Below are 22,123 nucleotides of genomic sequence, written 5' to 3'. Positions count from 1 at the left end.
ATGCTTTTGCATAGTACTCTATATTAAGGTAGAAAATACCAGTTGGCCACATAAAAAAACTGAGGAAAGGGGATTTGAGGGAAATATTTCCCTCCCCTTTGGCACAACCATTGCTATGTTCTAGGCACTAAACCAAACCAAACCAAACCTCTTACCTAATCTCCTTTCTTCCTCATGACAAGCCTATTAGGTGGATGAGGATATTGAGGATAGATTGGAATAGAAACTCGCTCAGGGTCACAAAGCACCTAAGGAGCACTTTAGCTCTTTCACAGCTTTCTATAACTCTTTACACGTAACTAGTGTTTCTCATTACCCATCTTGATATCATGTATATTTATGTGCGTTAGCTTCTCAATAGCAGAGTTACTGTTATTCATTTCTGTATCCCTGTAGCCAAGAACAAGTATATATTTTGTTAAATTAAGCATGTGAAACAATCAGGTGAGGATAGCATGAAGAAAGGCAGCAGGGGAAAGTTTCAAGAAATGGATGGTCGCAGCGTCAAATGGTAGAGAGAGAGCTATCAATCTATCTTAAATCATCATTGGCATCCAACTGATATTCTATATTCATTTATTGAACGTCTACTACGCGCAGGACACTGTGTTAAGCACTACACACACATAGGAAAAATAAAAGTCTGGTACCAGTAGAAAGATTTTCGGGGAAGTAGCCTCATCTAAATTCCTGCTCAGGAAAGCAAAACGAAGAGTCAGGCCTGCAACTGCCTACATCTTATCTGGCTCAGGTAAATCGGCAGACAACTCAAAAGGGTCACAGTGCATCTTTAATAAAACTTCTCATGGAAGACAAGAGATAAAGAAGAGCCACAGAACCTCAGTTTCGGTAACGACTGCCGGTGGCCAGGGAGGCAGACTTCCCCCAGAGTCTCTCGCCTCCTGAGCAGCGCTGGGACTGCCCCTAGCTGCCCCTCCGTAGTGTGGGGCAGGAAAAAGCAGACACTTACCGCAAAAGGCACCGCTAACGCCGTGGCCCTAAGGGGCCGGGAATTCCTTAGCGAGGCCCCACGCCGTGGAAAGAAACCCAAGAAAGCTGGGAGCAGACAGACAGGTATGACCCCACAACCCAACTTCCCGAACTAAAAGTAGGGTCCCAACGCCCAGCACCGCGTTGCCAACTCCCACCAGCTGGAAAACCGACGAGCGCCACCGAACCTTCCGCCCAATGAGGAAACGTCAGCACTCCGCGTAGTCCAACCTTTCTAGAGGAGGATGCGCTTCCGCTTCCGGGGCACACCGCCGTGTTCTTTCTGCGCGGCTCCTGAAACAGTTTAGATGTTTATTTGCATCGACTGGCTTTTGGTTTCAGTTTTCTACCGCTGAATAACTGCAGTAGTAAAGTTAGTGGTAAAATAGGAGGCTGTCTAGGGATGTAATTTCAGGGGAGAAGTCAGGCTTCGACGATCCACCTTAAGAAAAGTGATTAGGCGGAGCACTCCCAGCAAAGAGCGGAAAGATGAGAGATGGAGGTGTGACTGAAAGCAGGGATTCCCGGGCGCACGAGAGACCTCCGTAGAGGTGTGGGACTTAGGGCTTCGCAGACTAGAGGCGGGTTCCGCGGAGGGTGGGGCGGTCTCTCCCTGCGCATGCGCAATGCCAACCAGTGCCTGCGAGTCTTGCTCGTACAACGTAAAATTTCCCACCGCGAAGCAGGTAGTGATGCTGCGGCGGCTTCGCACTGTGATTCCTGCCGACCGCCAGGCGCTGCTACAGTGGATGCGAACTACCTGTAAGTGTAAGTGACCACAGCCAGAGGCAGGCGGTGGGGGCAAGGATATGCTTCAGGCGCTGACTTTGAGGACTTAGGCGGGGTGAAGCCAAAAGCCTTCCTTGGGGTCGCTGTGCTGGTCTCTGCTCTCCTGTGGGGGTAAATTGACCAGGGCTCAGAGTGCTCTAACGGAAAAAGGAGTTAATTGCTCGCCGCACGTAGAGGCCAATTAACAAGAGCGAGCCCTGATACACAAGAAGAGGGATTTTATTTCCGAAGCCAGCCTGGAGGAAGCGGCACATTTGTGCAGCTTCACCTTTGGAGCAAAAAAGCGGGCATTTTATAAGGTACGAGAGGAAATGAGCAAGAGGTCTCTGCTAGCTGGTGCGTTATCTACCGGGTAGTTGACGCCTTTCTGAGCAGAAATAAGTTGTAAAAGTGGCCAAGTGGGCATGCTTTAAAAGGCTTACCCTTCTGAAGCTACACCCGGAGGTGGGAGTTGCGTCTTGGATCTCGTAGATGAATTTGCTCTGTAGAGATTGCTCTGTTGAGGGGAGTTGAGAGGTTATTTTGTATTTCAAAAAGGGCTAAGTGGGAAGTGTAGTGGGGAGGGGAAAAGAGGGAAAAAATAAACTATCTCTTGGAAAATGGGGGTAATCGGATACAGTACCACTTGGAATTAATTGGGTTTGGGAAGACCTGGTTTTGAGTGGTTTGTGACTTTGCAGCAGACTTCGGACAAGCCTTTAGAGCTCCTTGTGCGTAACCCTTTTTCTGAAAGAAAATAGAGGGTTAGTCCTCTTCCCCATTACTCCCACAAACTTGTTGGGATTGGTACGTTGCCACCTGAAAAAGCACTTTGCAGGAGAGGTTTTAGACTGTAGCGTTAGTAGGAAGTGTTAAAAGAAAAACCTTAGCCAAGTTAAATTTAACAGTTTGAGCAAAGAACGATTCGCGAATCGGGCAGGCTCAGAGAGATTGCAGCGCAGCCAAGTGTTGAAGGTTTATAGACAGAAAAAGTCTGCAGTGAGCTTTTATCCCGCTGCTTCACTCCAGCCTGAGCGACACAAGACCCTCTTTAAACACACACGTTAAAACTGAGGAAATGTGGTAGCCAGATCTAGTTATTGAAAACTGGGATAGATGTATTCTGGCAAAGTAAAGCCTGATGAAACCTCAAGAAAATAGGATATTCTTGGTTGGGTGTGTTGGCTCTCGCCTGTGATCCCAGCACTTTGGGAGGCCGAGGCGGGTGGATCATGAGGTCAGGAGATCGAGACCATCCTGTCTAACACGGTGAAACCCCGCCTCTACTAAAAATACAAAAAATTAGCCGGGCGTGGTGGCATGCCCTTGTAGTCCCAGCTATTCGGTAGTCTGAAGCAGGAGAATCGCCTGAACCCGGGAGGCAGAGGTTGCAGTAAGACAAGACTGCACCACTGCACTCCAGCCTGGGCGACAGAGGGAGACTCCGTCTCAAAAAAAAAAAAAAAAAAAAAGGATATTCTTATGTTTGGTAACTGTAGCAAACTATCCTATGCGTGTGTGTGTGTGTGTGTGCGTGTGTGTGTGTGTGTATATGTATATTTATTTTTTGAGACAGAGTTTCACTCTTGTCACCCAGGCGGGGGTGCAGTGGTGCCATCAGGCTCACTGCAACCTCCACCTCCCAGATTCGAGCGATTTTGAGTGGCCGGGATTACAGGCGTCCGCCACCACGCCCGGCTAATTTTTGTATTTGTAGTGGAGACGGAATTTCACCCTGTTTCCCAGTCTGGTCTTAGACTGCTGACCTCAGGTGATCTTCCTGCCTCAGCCTCCCAGAGTGCTGAGATTACAGGCGTGAGCCACCACGCCTGGCCACTATGCCTGTATTTTGCTGAATGTTGATCTCCATGGTTATTTTTATCCAAATTCATGACTTGAAATGTTATTGTTAGCTGATGACTTCCAATTTTAGATTTTTAACCTTGACCTCTTAAAATTCTTTGTGATGTTAGAGTCAGTAGGTTTAGGGATTGTAATGATCATTATTACATATTTTAGGAGTCATTTTAGATAAGATGTCAAACTGAAGTTAACAGGAACATCTGATAGTGAGATTTGACCTGGGAAGTATAGAAAACCAGAGGTACAGCTTTGTTTATTTATTTATTTATTTATCGAGATGGATTCTCAGTCTGTTGCCACGCTGGAGTGCAGTGGCACGATCTTGGCTCATTGCACCCTGCCTTCTGGGTTCAAGCAATTCTCCTGCCTCAGCCCCTGGAGTAGCTGGGGTTACAGGCACGAACCACCGCATCCAGCTAATTTTGGTATTTTTAGTAGAGATGGGGTTTTACCATGTTGGACAGGCTGATCTTGAACTCGTGACCTCGTGATCTGCCTACCTCAGTCTTCCAAAGTGCTGAATTACCGGCGTAAGCCACTGCGCCCAGCCCAATACATCTTTATTTCTATATACACAAAATCAAGATAAGAATTTCCATAATATGCTGAATTTCCTGTCACTTCATCTAAACCCTGTGTTGCACATTTCATTCTTCATATCCCATTTGTCAGCAAAACTGCACCGGTTTACATCTTTTTTCACATTCCTCAGCACAAGTTCATTTATTCTAAAAGCACTGAGGGCCTACAAAAATGTCGCATACTTCATAGAGCTGGCAATTGTAAAATTACTAAAACATCCTTGCCCTCAAGATTTGTTTTGTGGAGCCATCTGTAATGTAAATCTTGAATTTTTTTTTTTCTGTGTTTTGTTTGTTTTTGAGATGGGGTCTTTGTCACCCAGGCTGGAGTGCAGTGGCACCGTGATAGCTCACTATAGCCTCACACTCCTGGCCTCAAGGGATCCTCCCACCTCAGCCTCCTAAAGTGTTCAAATTACAAGCATGAGCCACTGTACTCAGCCTCAAATTTTAGAGATATCAGTTGAGACTCTATTTTTCAAAATCAGGAAGACTTGAAACAATGTTTAGATAATTTTGTAAACAAGAGCCAATATCACTGGCTAAAGAATATATTTTTACTTTTTTTTTTTTTTTGGAGATAGTGTCTTGCTGTCACCCAGGCTGGAGTGCAATGGCACGATCTTGGCTCACTGCAACCTCCACTTCCTGGGTTCAAGCGATTCTGCTGCCTCAGCCTCTCAGAGTAGCTGGAACTACAGGTGCATGCCACCAAGCCTGGCTAATTTTTTTGTGTTTTTAGTAGAGACGGAGTTTTACCGTGTTAGCCAGGATGGTCTCAAATCTTCTGATCTCGTGATCTGCCAGCCTGTGCCTCCCAAAGTGCTGGGATTACAGGCATGAGCCACCGCGCTCGGCCCTATTTTTACTTCTTTTAAAGGTACTTTTTGTTGTTGTTTTTAGAGACAGGGTCTCATTCTGTCACCCAGACTGGAGGCTGGTGTGCCGTAACACCATTATAAGCCCACTGCAGCTTTGACCTCCTGGGCTGAAGCAGTCCTCCCATCTCAGCCTCCTGAGTAGCTGTACTATGGTGCAAACCACCACACCCAGCTTTTTAAAATTTCCTGTAGAAACAGGATCTCACTGTGTTGCCCAGGCTAGTCTCAAACTCCTGGCCTCAAGAGATCCTCCCACCTTGGCTTCCCAAAGTGCTGGGATTACAGGCGTGAGCCATCCTACCCGATCTGCAGGTACTTCCTGTGCCTCTCTTCAGCAGACCCTGTAGTGAGGAAGCTCAAGCAATTTGTTAAACAATTTAAAAAATAACTTGAGTTTCTGAAGAATGTTTATTAACACGAATATTTTAAGAAGTGAGGCCGCCGGGCGTGGTGGCTCAAGCCTGTAATCCCAGCACTTTGGGAGGCCGAGACGGGCGGATCACGAGGTCAGGAGATCGAGACCATCCTGGCTAACACGGTGAAATCCTGTCTCTACTAAAAAATACAAAAAAACTAGCTGGGCGAGGTGGCGGGCGCCTGTAGTCCCAGCTACTCCGGAGGCTGAGGCAGGAGAATAGCATGAACCCGGGGGGCGGAGCTTGCAGTGAGCGGAGATCCGGCCACTGCACTCGAGCCTGGGCGACAGAGCAAGACTCCGTCTCAAAAAAAAAAAAAGAAGTGAGGCCAGGTATGTGGCCCACACCTGTAATCTTAGCACTTTGGGAGGCCGAGGTAGGAGAATTGCCTGAGCCCAGGAATGTGAGACCAGCCTGGGCAACATAGCGAGAACCTGTCTCAAAAAAAAAAAAAAAATTAAAATTAAAAAAAATTTTAAGAAAGAAGTGAGGGTATCACTGAGCTTAAAATAAAGGAGTATGGTTATTTATAATTCTTTTAAAAACGTAGTGTATTAGTATGCCTTCTTTATTGTGGTAAAATATATATAAAATAAAATTTACCGTTTTTACCTTTTTTTTTTTTTATTCAGACAGAATCTTGCTCTTCGCCCAGGCTAGAGTGCAGTGGCACAGTCTCAGCTCACTGCAACCTCTGCCTCCCAGGTTCAAGCGATTCTCCTGCCTCAGCCTCCTGAGTAGTTGGGATTACAGGCATGCACCACACCTGGCTCATTTTTGTATTTTTAATAGAGGTGGAGTTTCACCATGTTGGCCAAACTGGTGTCGAGCACCTGACCTCATGATCTGCCGACCTCAGCCTCCCAAAGTGTTGGGATTACAGGCGTGAGCCACTGCGCCCGGCCTGTTTTGACCATTTTTTACTGTATAGTTAAGTGGCATTAAATGTGTTCACATTGTTTTGTAAACATCATCACTATTAATCGCCAGAACTTTTTTGTCTTCCCACACTGAATCTCTTAGTATACCTTTTTATGAAGTGGTCTAAGTACAGCACAAATGATTCTTCTAAACAACCATTTTTCATTTTCCTAGTTAGATTTCCTTTTTCCTGGGGAAGTTTTTTGTTTGTTTTTTGTTTTTGTTTTTTTGAGACAGAGTCTCGCTGTGTTGCCCAGGCTGGAGTGCAGCCTCTTGAATAGCTGAGATTACAGGCACATGCCACCAAGTCCGGGTGATTTTTGTATTTTTAGTAGAGGTAAGGTTTCACCATGTTGGCCAGGCTGCTCTTGAATTCCTGATCTCAGGTGATCCGCCTGCCTCGACCTCCGAAAGTGCTGGGATTACAGGTGTGAGCCAGTGCGCCTGGCCTCTCCTATAGTTTTTAAATAAATTTTTAAACCTCTGGCATTAAGTCTGGCCCTTGCCTGGCTAATTTTTGTATTTTTAGTAGAGACAGGGTTTCATCATATTGGTCAGGCTGGTCTCGAACTCCTGACCTCAAATGATCTGCTCGCCTTGGCCTCCCAAAGTGCTAGGATTATAGGCGTGAGCCACTGTGCTGGGCCTCTTCTTTTAGACAGAGTCTCACTCTGTCACCCAGGCTGGAGTGTAGTGGTGTGAACACAGGGCTCACTGCAGCTTCAACTTCCCAAGTTCAAGTGAGCCTCCTCCCTCAGCCCAAGTAGCTGGGATTACAGGTGCATGCCATCATACCTGGCTAATTTTTGCATTTTTTGGTAGTGACAGGGTTTCGCCATGTTGCCCAGGGTGATCTCAAACTCCTGAGCTCAATCATTTTACCAACTTCAGCCTCCCAAAGCACTGGAATTGCAGGTGTGAGCCACTGTGCGGAACTGCTTATACAGTTTCTGTTAAGGATCAGGTTACAAAGGATAGAAAATTAAGGTTTGTAGGAAGGAAATTAACCAGATAATCAAGAAAAGCTTAAAATAACAATAGGCGACTAGAAACTTACAGGAGATTCTCTGTATCCTTTATTGTAAATACCTCTTCATTGAGTAGAATTGAACATGTTGCTGAGCAGTAACTACAGAGCTTTTGTAGGTTCTATTAAATGAATAAAAATAATTTGTACTTTTCTCTCAATCACATTTGTTGTGTATTAAAAATGGCCAGGATATATGAAAAGAATAATACATCATTAGCAAGTGGGTTTATTTCAGGAATGCCCTGTTGGTTTAACATTAGAAAATCAATGTAATTCACCAAATTTGCTAAAAGATATATACAATCATACATCATTTAGCAACAAGGACAGGTTCTGAGAAATGCGTTGTTAGGCCATTTCATTGTTGTGCAAGCATCAGGGAATATACAGTACTTACACAAACCTAGATTGTATAGTCTGTTGCAGTTTCTACAAACCTGTACAGCATGTTCCTGTACTGAATACTGTAGGCAGTTGTAACACAATGGTAAGTATTTGTGTATCTAAACATAGAAAAGGTACAGTAAAAATATGGCATTGTAATCTTATGGGACTACCATGGTGTGTGCAGTCTGTCATTGATGGAAACGTCATTATGTAGTATGTGACTGTATTTCAGAATTGTTGAGAGGGTGGGTTTTAAATGTTCTTGACACAAAGAAATAATAAATTTGGCCGGGTGCAGTGGCTCATGCCTGTAATCCCAGCACTTTGGGAGGCTGAGGCAGGTGGATCACCTGAGGTCGAGAGTTCGAGACTAGCCTGACAAGCATGGAGAAACCTGTCCCTACTGAAAAAAAAAAAAAAAAAAAAAAATTAGCCAGGTGTGGTGGCACATGCCTGTAATCCCAGCTACTCAGGAGGTTGAAACAGAAGAATCGCTTGAACCGGGAAAGCGGAGGTTGCGGCGAGCCAAGATCACACCATTGCACTCCAGCCTGGGCAACGAGCGAAACTCCATCTCAAGAAAAACAAAGAAATAATAAATATGTGATGGTCATTCTACAATGTATACACTGTACCCCGTAAATATATGCAATTATTGTCAATTAAAAATAAAATTTTGAGAAAATAGATGAGTAGACTTGTAATATGGAGGACCTTAAAAATCTCAAGATTTGATGCACTGAAAAATAGAAAATCATTAAAAATTTGTAAGGAGAGGGAGTGATACAAAAGTGAGGTTTAAGCAAGATTAGCTTAGGTGAACAAGGTATTTTATAGTGGGGAGAAGCCGATGCTGAGGAACTGGTTATGAGTTTGTGATGGTATTCCATTTGTGAAGTGATGACTGTGGCTATGAGATAGTTGAATTGGGAATGAAGGGAAAATAGGTTTCAAAAAAAAAAGTGGTGGGACTGAACACCTAACTAGATATAAAAAGTGAGGTTTGATTCATAGGCTGTCAGCTTTGAGGACTTTTCTTTCCCCATATATTTAACTAGATGTAAGTAGGAAATTTTAAAGAATTGATTTTGCCCTTTAGAGAAGCTCTTGTTCTCCATTCCCTTCCCCTCTACATATGTAATTTGAGAAAAACTCTACTGTCCTTTAGGCAGCTGATTAGCACCTTCCTTTAATCTTTTTCCAAGCAACATAGTATTACTACACATTCGCTGTTTACATGTTAAGAGATGTTCCACCTCAGTAGTAATTAAATAAATGCATATTAAAACAACCAGTTTTTGTTTTTAGTTGTTTTTTTTTTCCCCCAGATAGGATCTTACTCTGGTTGCCCAGGCTGGTATGCAATCGTGATCACGGCTCGCTGCAGCCTTGACCTCCCGGGTTCAGGTGATCCTCCTACCTCAGCCTCCCGAGTAGCTGGGACTATAGGTATACACCACCACACCCAGCTACATTTTAATTTTTTTTGTAGAGATGGGGTTTCACCATGTTGCCCAGGCTGGTCTCAAACCCTGGGATTCAAGCAGTCCACCTGCCTTGGCCTCCCAAAGTGCTGGGATTACAGGGGTGAGCCACCGTGACCTGCCCAAGTTTGTTTTTATAATAATAATCAGTGTTGTGAGGGTTTGATGAGACTTGTTTTCTTTTTTGTTTGTTTCTTTTTTTGAGAGGCAGTCTCATGCCCAGGCTGGAGTGTAGTAGAGCCATCTCAACTCACTGCAACCTCCAGCTCCCGGGGTCAAGTAATTCTCCTGCCTCAGCCTCCCAAGCAACTAGGATTACAGGCATGTACCACCATGCCCAGCTAATTTTTGTATTTTAGTAGACACAGGATTTTACCATGTTGGACAGACTGGTCTCAAACTCCTGACCTCAAGTGATCCGCCCACCTCAGTCTCCCAAAGTGCTGGGATTACAGGCGTGAGCCACCACGTCCAGCCAGAGGCTCATGTTCTTTTCTATTTCTGTTAAACTGATGTCCTTCAAGACAGAAAGAAATGTGCAAATATGTAGGAAAAGGCTTTAAAATATTGAAGCACTTCTAAGAATTTATAGTAAGGAAATAATTGAAGATGCAAAGAGATGATGTTTGTCAAAATGTTTGTTGCAATATTCTCAGTTTTTCACAATTATAACTATATTTAACTGTCTCAGGGTAACAGTGAATGGTTAAATAGGGACTACACAACCTTCAAAAGTAAAGTTTCCACAAATTTTAATTTTAATGATGTAGCATAAATGCTTAGGATATGCAGTGGGTTCTCCATATCCACAGATTCTACATTTGTAGATTGATCCAGCAGAGAATTGAAAGCATTTCAAAAATAGTAATATAATATTTTTAGAAATACAGCATAACAACTTTTTTTTGAGATGGAGTTTTGCTCTTGTCACCCAGGCTGGAGTACAGTGGCACAATCTGGGCTCACTGCAACCGCTGCCTCCCAGGTTCAAGCGATTCTCCTGCCTCAGCCTCCCGAGTAGCTGGGATTACAGGTGCCAACCACCACGCCTGGCTAGTTTTTGTATTTTTAGTAGAGATGGAGTTTCACCATGTTGGCCAGGCTGGTCTCGAACTCCTGATCTCAGGTGATCCACACGCCTCGGCCTCCCAAAGTGCTGGGATTACAGGCATGAGCCACCGTACCCGGCTGCATGTCTACTACTCTGGAATTGACATCGCTACTTATGTATCTAAAATGGCAGGGTATAGGTGGTACCACTATTCTGTCATCAGGATACTTTCCACTAAGGTTAGTGGAACTGTGCAACCATTCATAGCTCAGATTCATCAGTCACAAAAGAGCCCCAGATGATTATGCTGTTCATAAAAAAAAATTTTCTTTAGTATTTTGGTTCTGCTTTAATCTAAATTCCTAGGGTAATAGATGAGATACTGAAGTTCAGAGAGGCATGGAAGTCATTTGAGAGAGCAGGCGGGCCCAATTTTTTCCTTATGCCAAGTCATCCTTTTTCCTCAAAAATAACAGCAACAACATTGCCGCAGTTTGCCTCCACAGCATTATATCATGCTGCAGAAACCAGCTCAACTATGCGAAACTACCACCAGGATTGACCGACACCAGCAGGGATTCCAGAGACCACGCTGCAGAGAGCATACAGAAAGAAAATTAAGAAATCAGGTCAGTTAGCATTCACTCATGAGCAATGGGAAAGTCTCAGCTCATGGTGTCACACCAGAATGCACATGATGTGCAGTCTGATAATGCAACACTTAGATCATAAAGCAAGAGAAGTGAATGTCTGACATCATTGACTGAGGATAGTTCATGAAGACATAAATAAAAGTAAATATGTTAAATTTACTCTGAGTGTTTCTTAAAGGTTCTCCTATTCTTCCTAACCCCCCAGTCTCTTCAGCCTAGTCAGCCCTAAATTTGGTTTTAAACAGTTTTTCATGTAGTGCTTCAACCATGTCCCCAATTCTTTTGAGTCCTCACCCCTTTGACTCATCAGTACTATTCATTCAACAAATATTTTTTGAGAGTATCCTGTTTGCCAGGCTCTGGAAAAACAATCAAAGCCCAAGAAGGGCCAATGATGTGATCCTACTACATCCATGTCCTTGTTTTTTCCTCCATTCCATTTCCCTCAGTTGTATTAAGGATGAAGCTCACTTTTTTGTTTCCTTCTCCTACATTTGCACCTTACACTTTTACTTATTCTTCTATCCCTTTATTTTTAGAATTAGTTCTCATTTTTGGCCTGACACGGTGGCTCACGCCTATAGTCCCAGCACTGTAGGAGACTGAGGTGAATGGATCACGAGGTCGGGAGATCGAGACCATCCTGGCTAACACGGTGAAACCCTGTCTCTACTAAAAATATAAAAAATTAGCCGGGCGTGGTGGCGGGCACCTGTAGTCCCAGCTACTTGGGAGGCTGAGGCAGGAGAATGACTTGAACCCAGGAGGCGGAGCTTGCAGTGAGCCAAGATCGCACCACTGCACTCCAGCCTGGGTGACAGAGTAAGACTCCATCTCAAAAAAAAAAAAGTTCTCATTTTTCTTCTCCAGGCAGCCCTCTCTTTCAAGTTCCTTCAAATCCTAACCCTTAATGGGAAACCTGTGTTATGAATATTGTTTTGTAAAGCAAGGCTAATAATCTCTTCTTGGCCGGGTGTGGTGGCTCATACCTATAATCCCAGCCCTTTGGGAGGCTGAAGGGAGAGGATCATTTGAGCCTAGGAGTTCAAGACCAGCCTGGAACATAGCAAGACCCCATCTCTATTTTAAAAAAAAAAAAAAAAATTGCCACCCACTAACCTGAAAACAGCTATTCTCCATGTGGTTTTCAGACTGTGAATGACTGAATAAAGGAGCTAAATTCTGCACATTCTTTTTTTTTCCCTGAGACAGAGTCTTGCTCTTATTGCCCAGGCTGGAGTGCAATGGTGCGATCTCGGCTCACTGCAACCCCCGCCTCCCAGGTTTGAGCAATTCTCCTGCCTCAGCCTCCCAAGTAGCTGGGATTACAGGCACCCGACACCACGCCTGGCTAATTTTTGTATTTTGGTAGAGATGGGTTTTCACTATGTTGGTCAGGCTGGTCTCAAACTCCTGACCTAGTGATCCACCCACCTTAGTCTTCCAAAGTGCTGGGATTACAGGCGTGAGCCACCATGCCCAGCCATCGGCACATTCTTAATAGTGCTATGCATATAAACAGTTTTGTGAAATCCACAGTATATACAATGAGAAAAGTAATCCTTATATGTTAATAATTGACCCACAAACTTCAACTTTTTATCTTTTCTTTTTTTTGTTTTTTTTGAGATGGAGTCTCTCTCTGTCGCCCAGGCTGGAGTGCAGTGGCACGATCTTGGCTCACTGCAAGCTCTGCTTCCCGAGTTCACACCATTCTCCTACCTCAGCCTCCTGAATAGCTGAGACTACAGGTGCGTGCCACAAAGCCCAGCTAATTTTTTTTTGTATTTTTAGTAGAGATGGGGTTTCACCATGTTAGCCAGGATGGTCTCGATCTCCTGACCTCATGATCCACCCACCTTGGCCTCCCAAAGTGCTGGGATTACAGGCATGAGCCACCGCACCTGGTCCAACTTTTTATCTTAAATTTCCTTCTGATCCTTATATATCCATACCTGATTTTTATATACCAACCAAGGTTTCTCTGTTTAAATGTAGACACATTTTTAGGTATTCAAGTAGAGTGGTTTATTACCGTTAAGGTAAAAGGAATCAAACATTTATTTCTTTGTAGCCATTTGCTAGTATATCCTATACCACTAATATTGATAAATGACTACTATTTATAAGCACGAAGTTTTAATAGCATTTTATTATTTGAAAACTGCACTCTGGGAAAAGATTACTTGTTAGATATTTTAATGGTAAGTCACTGACATGCAGGACTCCGAAGACCTGGTATTAAACTTTTCCCCTATTATTAACTAATATAATTTCTTTGAAGAAATCTTTCTGGGTAACTATTTGTAAAATATACTACTTAGGATAGACAAAATGATCTATGAGATTCCTTTCAACTAGAGTTTTATATATTTCTAAGGTCTCAGAAATAAAACGAAAGTGGAGCGGTTACTTGCATAAGCAAAACAATGTCTTACTGTGCCTTTTTGTTGCTCTCAGAATGTTAGCATATAGACCACTGACATTTTACTTTATTTAGCAATAAAAAGATACTTCTTTGTACTTTGTTTCTTTTGATGTTTTTCTCTCCACCAGATGCAGCAGCAGCCGGAACCCACAGTTCACCTTGGTGCATTCCTTTATGATGAAGACTTATTGATTCATTATATGAGAAAGGAAAAATGAGCAGAAACTACTGTATGATGTGCAGCTCACACCAGACAGCACCTTTAGGTAGGCACTTAGGTGTGCAAATCTGATGACTTTATGTGTATTTTTTCTTACAAGTCATGAGTATGCAGTTTGGACTAAGCTATTCAATGTTTTCTGAAAGCAAAAGGCCAACCTGTGGCATGGTTATTACCAAATACTGCAGTTAGGGAGGGTAAACGAATATTGGGAGAATAGGTCACTTAATGTCCCCCAGGATATATTTAGAAACTTTTTTGTTGTTGTTGTTGTTTTGTTTTGTTTTTTGAAACTGAGTCTCCCTCTATCACCCAGGCTGGAGTGCAGTGACACAATCTCGGCTCACTGCAGCCTCCACCTCCTGGGTTCAAGCAGTTGTGCCTCAGCCTCCCAAGTAGCTGGGATTAGAGGCGCCCGCCACCACACCCAGCTAATTTTTTTGTATTTTTAGTAGAGACAGGTTTTCACCATGTTGGCTAGGCTGGTCTCGAACTCCTGACCTCAAGTGATCCACCCACCTTGGCCTCCCAAAGTGCTGGGATTACAGGCATGAGCTACCACACCCAGCCTAGAAACTGTTTTTCACAATTTTTTTTTCCTAGTCAAGTAGGGCAGTGAGATGTTTTTCACATCTAGAAACTATTTAATCAAAGGCGACTCTGCAGGTTCAGAAGCTAAACAGAGGTGACAATACAAAGGAACTGACTCATACTCTGCATGCTGAACAAAGATTGATAAACCATACACTGATTGATTTAGAATGAGAAATACAGTTTCCAAGGAGGCTGAAATGTTCTCCCTATAAAAACATCTACTTGAGCTGGACATGGTGGTGTGTACCTGTAGTCTCAGCTACTTGGAAGGCTGAGGTGGAAGGATTGCTTAAGACCAGGAGTTCAGGGCTGCAGTGCAGTGTGATTGGGCCTGTGTATAGCCACTGCACTCCAGCCTGGACAACAGGAGACCCAGTCACTTAAAAGAAAAACATCTGGCTGGGCGCAGTGGCTTATGCCTGTAATCCCAGCACTTGGGAGGCCGAGATGGGCAGATCACTTCAGGCCAGGAGCTTGAAACCAGCCTGACCAACATGGTAAAACTCCATCTGTACTAAAAATAAAAAAATAGCAGGATGTGGCAGCACACATCTGTAATCCCAGCTACTCATGAGGCTGAGGCATGAGAATTGCTTGAACCCAGGAGGTGGAGGGTGCAGTGAGCTGAGATCACACCACTGTACTCCAGCCTGGGTGACAGAGCAAGACTGTCTAAAAGAAAAAATCTACTTAAGAAATCAGATAGTGATCAGATATTATTGGGTGGGCATGGACACAGAAGACAGAGATAGATAATCTTGAGAAATCATTCATTCAGGCTATAATTTGACCGAGTGAAGCATCCCAATCCATATTAGAGAACTTCTCTAGTGACAGAAAGTCTTCTGTCTTTGTTCAGACTGGATAGATTTGTCTAGTCTGTTACTTGAGACGTGTATTTCCCTGCTCACTTACATTTAGGATTATTACATAGAGTGGGCTACCCCTCTGGGTAAATAATCTTGTGCTTATGTTACTGATCTTAGATAATATCATTATCAAAGATTAACTACCAATTTGGAATATATTGCTAATACAAATATATTGTACCTATATTATTGAACAGTTAATAACTGTAATATCGTGTTAAAAATATGTATAGAAGAGCTATGTTTGACAGATAAAAATTTAAAGATTAGGATGTGTCTTCCCATAAAAATCTTATTTTTAATTACTGGGTAAACAAACCAGCCTCCCCATTATAGAGAACTATAATGAATCTGAAACAGTTATCACCATGAGGGACTTTCCCCCTCTCTATGACAAGGGGCATGTCTAGCTACAAGACTGTGGTGGTGACTGTAACCCAAAGAAGCACCAGTGTGGCAGAGGGTAGAGAAGATGAGGATCCTAGGGAGATAACAACTACACTGCTTACAGCCCAACCCCCAAGAATGACTTCAGAGGCCTACTGAAACCTTTTATTCTCTTCTAAGGGATTGGCCTACCTGCTTCCATTTTACTTTTCACCCTCTGTTAGGACTAAGGTTTTCCCCCTTCCTAATCATTATTATTACATAGAACATAATATAATAAGTCATTGGGTTACCTACATATCAGAAGAAAACCAGACTCAGGCTATCTCAGATATTTCATGACAGAAACTAAGGTGAGAAGATAGATTAGGAGGCTAGAAATGGTGGCAGGTAAACTTAAGTGGGATAAAAGCAATTTATGGGTGTATGTGAATCTTTCACATCACTCCTCTTTTGCCCTCCAGAATCTATTCCAGGTTGATTAGGGCTGCCACTCAGCATAGCTCCAGAGCCAGTCATACATTTGGTAGTCTACAGTCTATGCAGCAATACATAGGACTTCTGAGGTTAGTTCTGGGATAAGATGAGAAAGCCAGATGGTATGGAAGTTATGACGCTGTCCCAGGCAGCAACAGGCCATAGGAAGTAGAGGAAGGAAAAAGTCAGAATCTCTAAAGCAGCAGCAAGAAGGAGATGAGGGGCACAGGAATAGAGACGGTCTTCTAAGTAGCTGTTCCCTAAAGGCCTTTTAAATGTCGGACTTAATATTTGTTCTCTCTGATGTAAGTCAGAGTGGATGAGTAAAAAATTATCACACAAATTTTTTCTAAATAACTTCTGGATGATTTTCATTAAGGAAAAAAACATGAAATATACTTTATAGATGAAAGAATTAGAAGTCCAGAATGCAATTGGTTATACCCAAGCAAAATTTGATGTTCACTCTTCTAATTCTCCGGGATTTATTTCTCTTTACTCCTCCCTCATGGAAATGAAATTCATTTATCATCCTATACTCTCTGACATATCAGGAAAGGTCTTGGTTGACATCAGCTCCAGGCCCAGCATAGTCCTTTATGGGGTACTGTCCAGCTTGTGGGTCCGGAATTGGTAGGTTCTTGGTCTTGCTGACTTCAAGTATGAAGCCACGGACCCTCGCAGTGAGTGTTACAGTTCTTAAAGATGGTGTAGGCCGGGCGCGGTGGCTCAAGCCTGTAATCCCAGCACTTTGGGAGGCCGAGACGGGCGGATCACGAGGTCAGGAGATCGAGACCATCCTGGCTAACATGGTGAAACCCCGTCTCTACTAAAAAATACAAAAAACTACCCGGGCGAGGTGGCGGGCGCCTGTAGTCCCAGCTACTCGGGAGGCTGAGGCAGGAGAATGGCATAAACCCGGGAGGCAGAGCTTGCAGTGAGCTGAGATCCGGCCACTGCACTCCAGCCTGGGCGACAGAGTGAGACTCCGTCTCAAAAAAAAAAAAAAAAAAGATGGTGTGTCCGGAGTTTCTTCCTTCTGACGTTCGGACGTGTTCAGAGTTTCTTCCTTCTGGTGGGTTTCGTGGTCTCGCTGGCTTCAGAGTTTCTTCCTTCTGGTGGGTTTCGTGGTCTGGCTGGCTTCAGGAGTGAAGCTGCAGACCTTCACAATGAGTGTTATAGCTCTTAAGGTGGCACATCTGGAATTGTTCGTTCCTCCCGTCTGGAGTTGTTTGTCCCTCCCGGTGGGTTTGTGGTCTCGCTGTCCTCAGGAGTGAAGCTGCAGACCTTGGCGGCGAGTGTTACAGCTCATAAAGGCAGTGTGGACCCAAAGAATGCGCAGCAGCAAGATTTATTGCAAAGAGTGAAAGAACAAAGCTTCCACACAGTGGAAAGTGACCCCAGGGTTGCTGCTGCTGGCCCAGGTAGCCTACTTTTATTCCCTTATCTGGCCCCACGCACATCCTGCTGCTTGGTCCATTTTACAGAGAGCTAATTGGTCCATGTTAACAGAGTGCTGATTGGTGATTTACAAACCTTTAGCTAGACACAAAGTGCTGATTGGTGCATATACAATCCTTTAGCTAGACAGAAAAGTTCTCCAAGTCTCCACCAGTGCCAGAAGCCCAGCCAGCTTCACCTCTCACTGGCACTCTCCCCGGGACTTTATGGCACCCCAGCACTCCAGCAGCCCAGAGGGAGCTTGTCCCCCAATCAAGCCCAGCAGGTGCCGGCTGCTGCGCCAAGTGAGGTGCCCACCAAGCCCGCGCCCACCTGGAACCCGCGCCGGCCGGCGAGCGCCACATGCAGCTCCTACTCATGCCCGGCGCATCTCCCTCCACACCTCCCCGCGAGCAGAGGGAGCCGGCTCTGGCATCAGCCAGCCCCAGAGAGGGGCCCCCACAGCACAGCGGCGGGCTGAAGGGCTTTCTCCAGCGCAGCCAGAGCTGACCCCGAGGCCGAGGAGGCACCAAGAGCAAGTGAGGGCTGCTAGCACATTGTCACCTCTCACTTGCAGACATCAACATTTGGAAAATATTTTCTTCTGCTAGCAACAGCTTTGCCTACCACCATCCAAGGTGACAGTGTGGCTTTATTAAAGTAAAAGAATAAAATATGACATAGGTAGACACTTACGTTCTAGTTTATGATGACAACTGGGATTTCAAAGACAAGCTGTCTGATTTCCTTTTTACTACTTTACTTCCTTTACTGCTTTGTCTCTGCAACACAGATTAAGGAATATCTACAAAACAGAAGTATATGACTCTTTCTTGTAACACTTGCTATTTTGTCACTATTGTCTGCCTTCTAACCCCTTCTTTTTTTGGTACTATACTAAAATAGTATGTTGATAAGAGCTTTTATAAAGCTGACAAATTTACTTGACCTAGGATATTGCTGTATGGCCATAAGCAAACCACTTAACACCTCTAGGCCTCTAGTTCCTCATTTGTAAATGAGCAAACTAAATGCTATCCAAGGACACATCTTGCTCCAAGTTTTTGTGATCCTCAGTTTCAATGCTTGTTTCTAAAACATCACTTCAGTGTGGACTTTTAAAAATAAAATCGTGAGTATTTATTTCTTAGGTTCTTAAATGGTTTTACCAAAATCCGAAATATGATTTCTGGTTGTCATTAGGAGACTTATTAAAACATGTGGCCGGCTAGGCACAGTGGTTCATGCCTGTAATCCCAGCACTTTGGGAGGCTACGGCTGGAGGATCACTTGAGCCTAGGAGTTCGAGACCAACCTGGGCAACATGGCTAAACTCTGTCTCTCCAAAAGCAATACAAAAATTAGCCAGGCATGGTGGTGTACACTCCTGGTCCCAGCTACTTGGGAGGCTGAGGTGAGAAGATCACCTGAGCCTGGGGAAGATGAGGGTGCAGTGAACTGTGATTATGCCACTGCATTCCAGCCTAGGCGGCAGAGGGACACCCTGTCTCAAAAATAAAGGAAACCCATCTTTAAAAATGCAACTTTTAGATAATGGGAATTAATAAACTATAATCAAGGCTTTGATCAGTAAGAGCCTTTTTCAGTTCAGGAAGTTGTAAGTTTTAGATAAACTACAAGATATTACTTTCATTTTATTTTTACTTTATTGAATTATTTTTATTTATATGTTTTGAGACAGTCTCACTCTGTCGCCCAGACTGGAGTTCAGTGGCGCGATTTTGGCTCACTGAAACCTCTGCCTCCCGAAGTCAAGCAATTCTCTTGCCTCAGCCTCCCGAGTAGCGGAGATTACAGGTGCCCACTACTAAGCCTGACTAATTTTTTGTATTTTTAGTAGAGTCAGGGTTTTGCCATCTTGGCCAGGATGGTCTGGAACTGCTGACCTCAGGTGATCCGTCTGCCTTGGCCTCCCAGAGTGCTGGGATTACAGGCGTGAGCCACCGTGCCTGACCAAACTATATTTTTTAAAGCTCAATTTTTTAAAATTTCAAGTAGAAATAAACCCACCAGTAAGAGTTCATTCATTTGTATCATAGTGTATCTTCCTGTTTTAGGGTTATCTTTCCAGTTCAGCAGTGCAACTCTATGGAGTAGAATTGAAAGGAGACTTTCCCCAATTGCAGGAAATGGTCATAAAAAAATACCTGTTCACTAACAGAATAAAGGTACGTTTTAACTTACCTTTTGCATTGTTTTCCAATCTGTTCTTGGTTGCCATTGTATAGAAACAGATTGAATGATCTTAAATATTTTAAAACATTAACAGAGATGAATTGTTGTGCTTATATCCTGTTCACATATTTCTCTCTTCGCTGATTTTATTGGAAAGTAAAATTTTTTGAATTGTCTTGCTACCAGATACAGTTTTGGTAGCAGCATTTTTGAATCTCTAGAGGTTGATTAGAAGTGTATTTAATCTCTGAATGTTGAAAATACATAAAAGGCCTAAGTAATGCTCACAATACCTCTTTTTCAGCAGGTATTGTATATGCCACAGAATAGCAGTCCATGAGGGAATGATGCCATAGGTTAGGCTACAACAGAGGTTTTCTCTTTTTCCCATATTTAAGAAGAAAAATAACTAAAAAGGGGAAAGGAATTTTTTTGGTTAATGCAGTAATCTTTATCAGTTCACTAATAGTTCTATAATTCTGATGGCAATGCAGAGAAATATTGAGTATCTCTGATGTCAAGTGCAATCTAATGTGGAAAGACATACCTCAGTAAGATTAAGGATGTAGTCTTCCCCCCCACTTTGTTTTTTTTTGAGATGGAGTCTCGCTCTGCTGCCTAGGCTGGAGTGCAGTGGCGTGATCTCGGCTCACTGCAACCTCCACCTCCTGGGTTCAAGTGATTCTCCTGCCTCTGCCTCCTGAGTAGCTGGGACTACAAGAGCCCACTACCACGCCTGGGTAATTTTTTGTATTTTTAGTAGAGACGGAGTTTCACCATGTTAGCCAAGATGGCCTCGATCTGCTACCTCGTGATCCACCCGCCTCAGCCTCCCAAAGTGCTGGGATTACAGGCATGAGCCACCGCGCTTGGCCTCCCCTTTTTTATAGAAGGAAATTATTTCATTCCCTCCTCTTTCCCACCTCTCTCTCTCTCCCCCAGTTGCTCATATTAGAGGTAGAGAGACAAATGATCAGAGTAAATTCATTGTCCAATAATAAGTTCATGGTATTTTCTCACTATCCCATATGTGGTGAACAATAATACCTTGCTCTTACATAAGAATCACATAACTAATAGAATCAATATAATTGAAAATTGAGATTTAAAAATTATGAACTCTTAAAAATCATGGTTTATAAATGGATAACCAAGTAATTTTTGTTGGTTTCTTTTTAAAGAAGATAATAAAGGTGTACAAAACACATATTTACTTACTTTTTTTTTTTGAGATGTAGTCTCACTCTGTCGCCCTGACTAGAGTGTGGTGACATGATCTTGGGTCACTGCAACCTCTGCCTTCCAGGTTCAAGCGATTCTTCTGCCTCAGCCTCCCAAGTAGCTGGGACTACAGGTGAGCACCACCACGCCCGGCTAATTTTTGTATTTTTAGTAGAGACGGGGTTTCACCATGTTGGCCAGGCTGATCTCGATCTCCTGACCTTGTGATCCACCCACCTCAGCCTCCCAAAGTGCTGGGATTACAGGTGTGAGCCACGGCGCCCAGCCTTATTTACATTTTTGAAGATTTTTTTTACCCCTTTTCAAAGGAAAATATGCAGACACCCATCCACATACTGGCTTGTAGCTTCTGTGGCCATCAGCAACCCAATAAAAACTTTTTGGCCAGGTGCAGTGCCTCACGCCTGTAATCCCAGTGCCTTAGCAGGCCAAGGTGGGAGGATTGCTTGAGGCCAGGAGTTCAGTAACAGCCTGAAAAACCATCTCTCCCAAAAAAAAAAAAAATTAGCCAGGTATGGTGGCACACACCTGTAAGTCCCAGCTACTTGGGAGGCTGAGGCAGGACTCCTTTAGCCCAGCAATTTGAAGTTTCATTGATCTACAGTCATGCCACTGCAGCCCAGCCTGGATAACAGCTAGACTTTGTCTCTTAAAAAAATAAAAACTCTAAGGCCGGCTCGGTGGCTTACACCTGTAATCCCAGCACTTTGGGAGGCCAAGGCGGGCAGATCACCTGATGTCAGGAGTTTGAGACCAGCCTGGCCAACATGGTGAAACCCCATCTTTACTAAAAATAAAAAAATTAGCCAGGTGTGGTGGTGCCTGCCCTGTAATCCCAGCTACTTGGGAGAGAGAAGCAGGATAATTGCTTGAACCCAGGAGGTGGAGGTTGCAGTGAGCTGAGATCATGCCACTGCACTCCAGCCTGAGCGACACAGCAAGACTCTATCTCAGATAAATAAATAAACAAAACTTTTTTAATACCATCTTTTTTTGTTTTTTGAAATAGGGTCCTCCCTGGGCTCAGGTGATCCTCCCACCTCAGCCTCCCAAGTAGCTGGGACTACAGGTGTGTGCCACCATACCTGGCTAATTTTTGTGGTTTTTTGGTAGAAACAGGGATTGACCACATTGCCCAGCATGGTCTTGAAATCCTGAGCTCAAGTGATCTGCCCACCTCAGCCTCCCAAAGTGCTAGGATTACAGGCCTCGGTCACTGCACCTGGTATTTATTTTTTTATTTTA

At 43.8% G+C, this 22,123-nt stretch overlaps 1 protein-coding gene and 1 long non-coding RNA gene across 4 annotated transcripts in view; one reads left to right on the top strand and one right to left on the bottom strand.

Annotated features, from left to right (window-relative positions):
* Positions 1-1,546, bottom strand: part of SRP54 (signal recognition particle 54kDa) — a 47,017-nt gene extending 45,471 nt beyond the window's left edge. For 2 of the 3 annotated variants that reach the window (XM_011959455.1, XM_011959457.1), the window contains exon 1: positions 971-1,546. The gene's annotated coding sequence lies outside the window, so the exon portion shown is untranslated. The remainder of the gene's footprint in view (positions 1-970) is intronic. The other variant, XM_011959456.1, reaches the window with a different exon arrangement.
* A 103-nt stretch (positions 1,547-1,649) lies between these two features.
* On the top strand, positions 1,650-19,643 carry LOC105524267. Its single transcript, XR_001003732.1, has 3 exons — positions 1,650-1,758; positions 13,582-13,719; positions 19,519-19,643. It is a non-coding gene; the product is annotated as an uncharacterized LOC105524267 (long non-coding RNA).
* The last annotated feature ends 2,480 nt before the right edge of the window (positions 19,644-22,123 follow it).

Source organism: Colobus angolensis, unplaced genomic scaffold, assembly GCF_000951035.1.
Source record: "Colobus angolensis palliatus isolate OR3802 unplaced genomic scaffold, Cang.pa_1.0 Scaffold494, whole genome shotgun sequence".
Classification (NCBI taxonomy): domain Eukaryota; kingdom Metazoa; phylum Chordata; class Mammalia; order Primates; family Cercopithecidae; genus Colobus; species Colobus angolensis.
The sequence above is the reverse complement of the archived record's forward strand: the minus strand, read 5'-3'. Positions and strand labels throughout refer to the sequence as shown.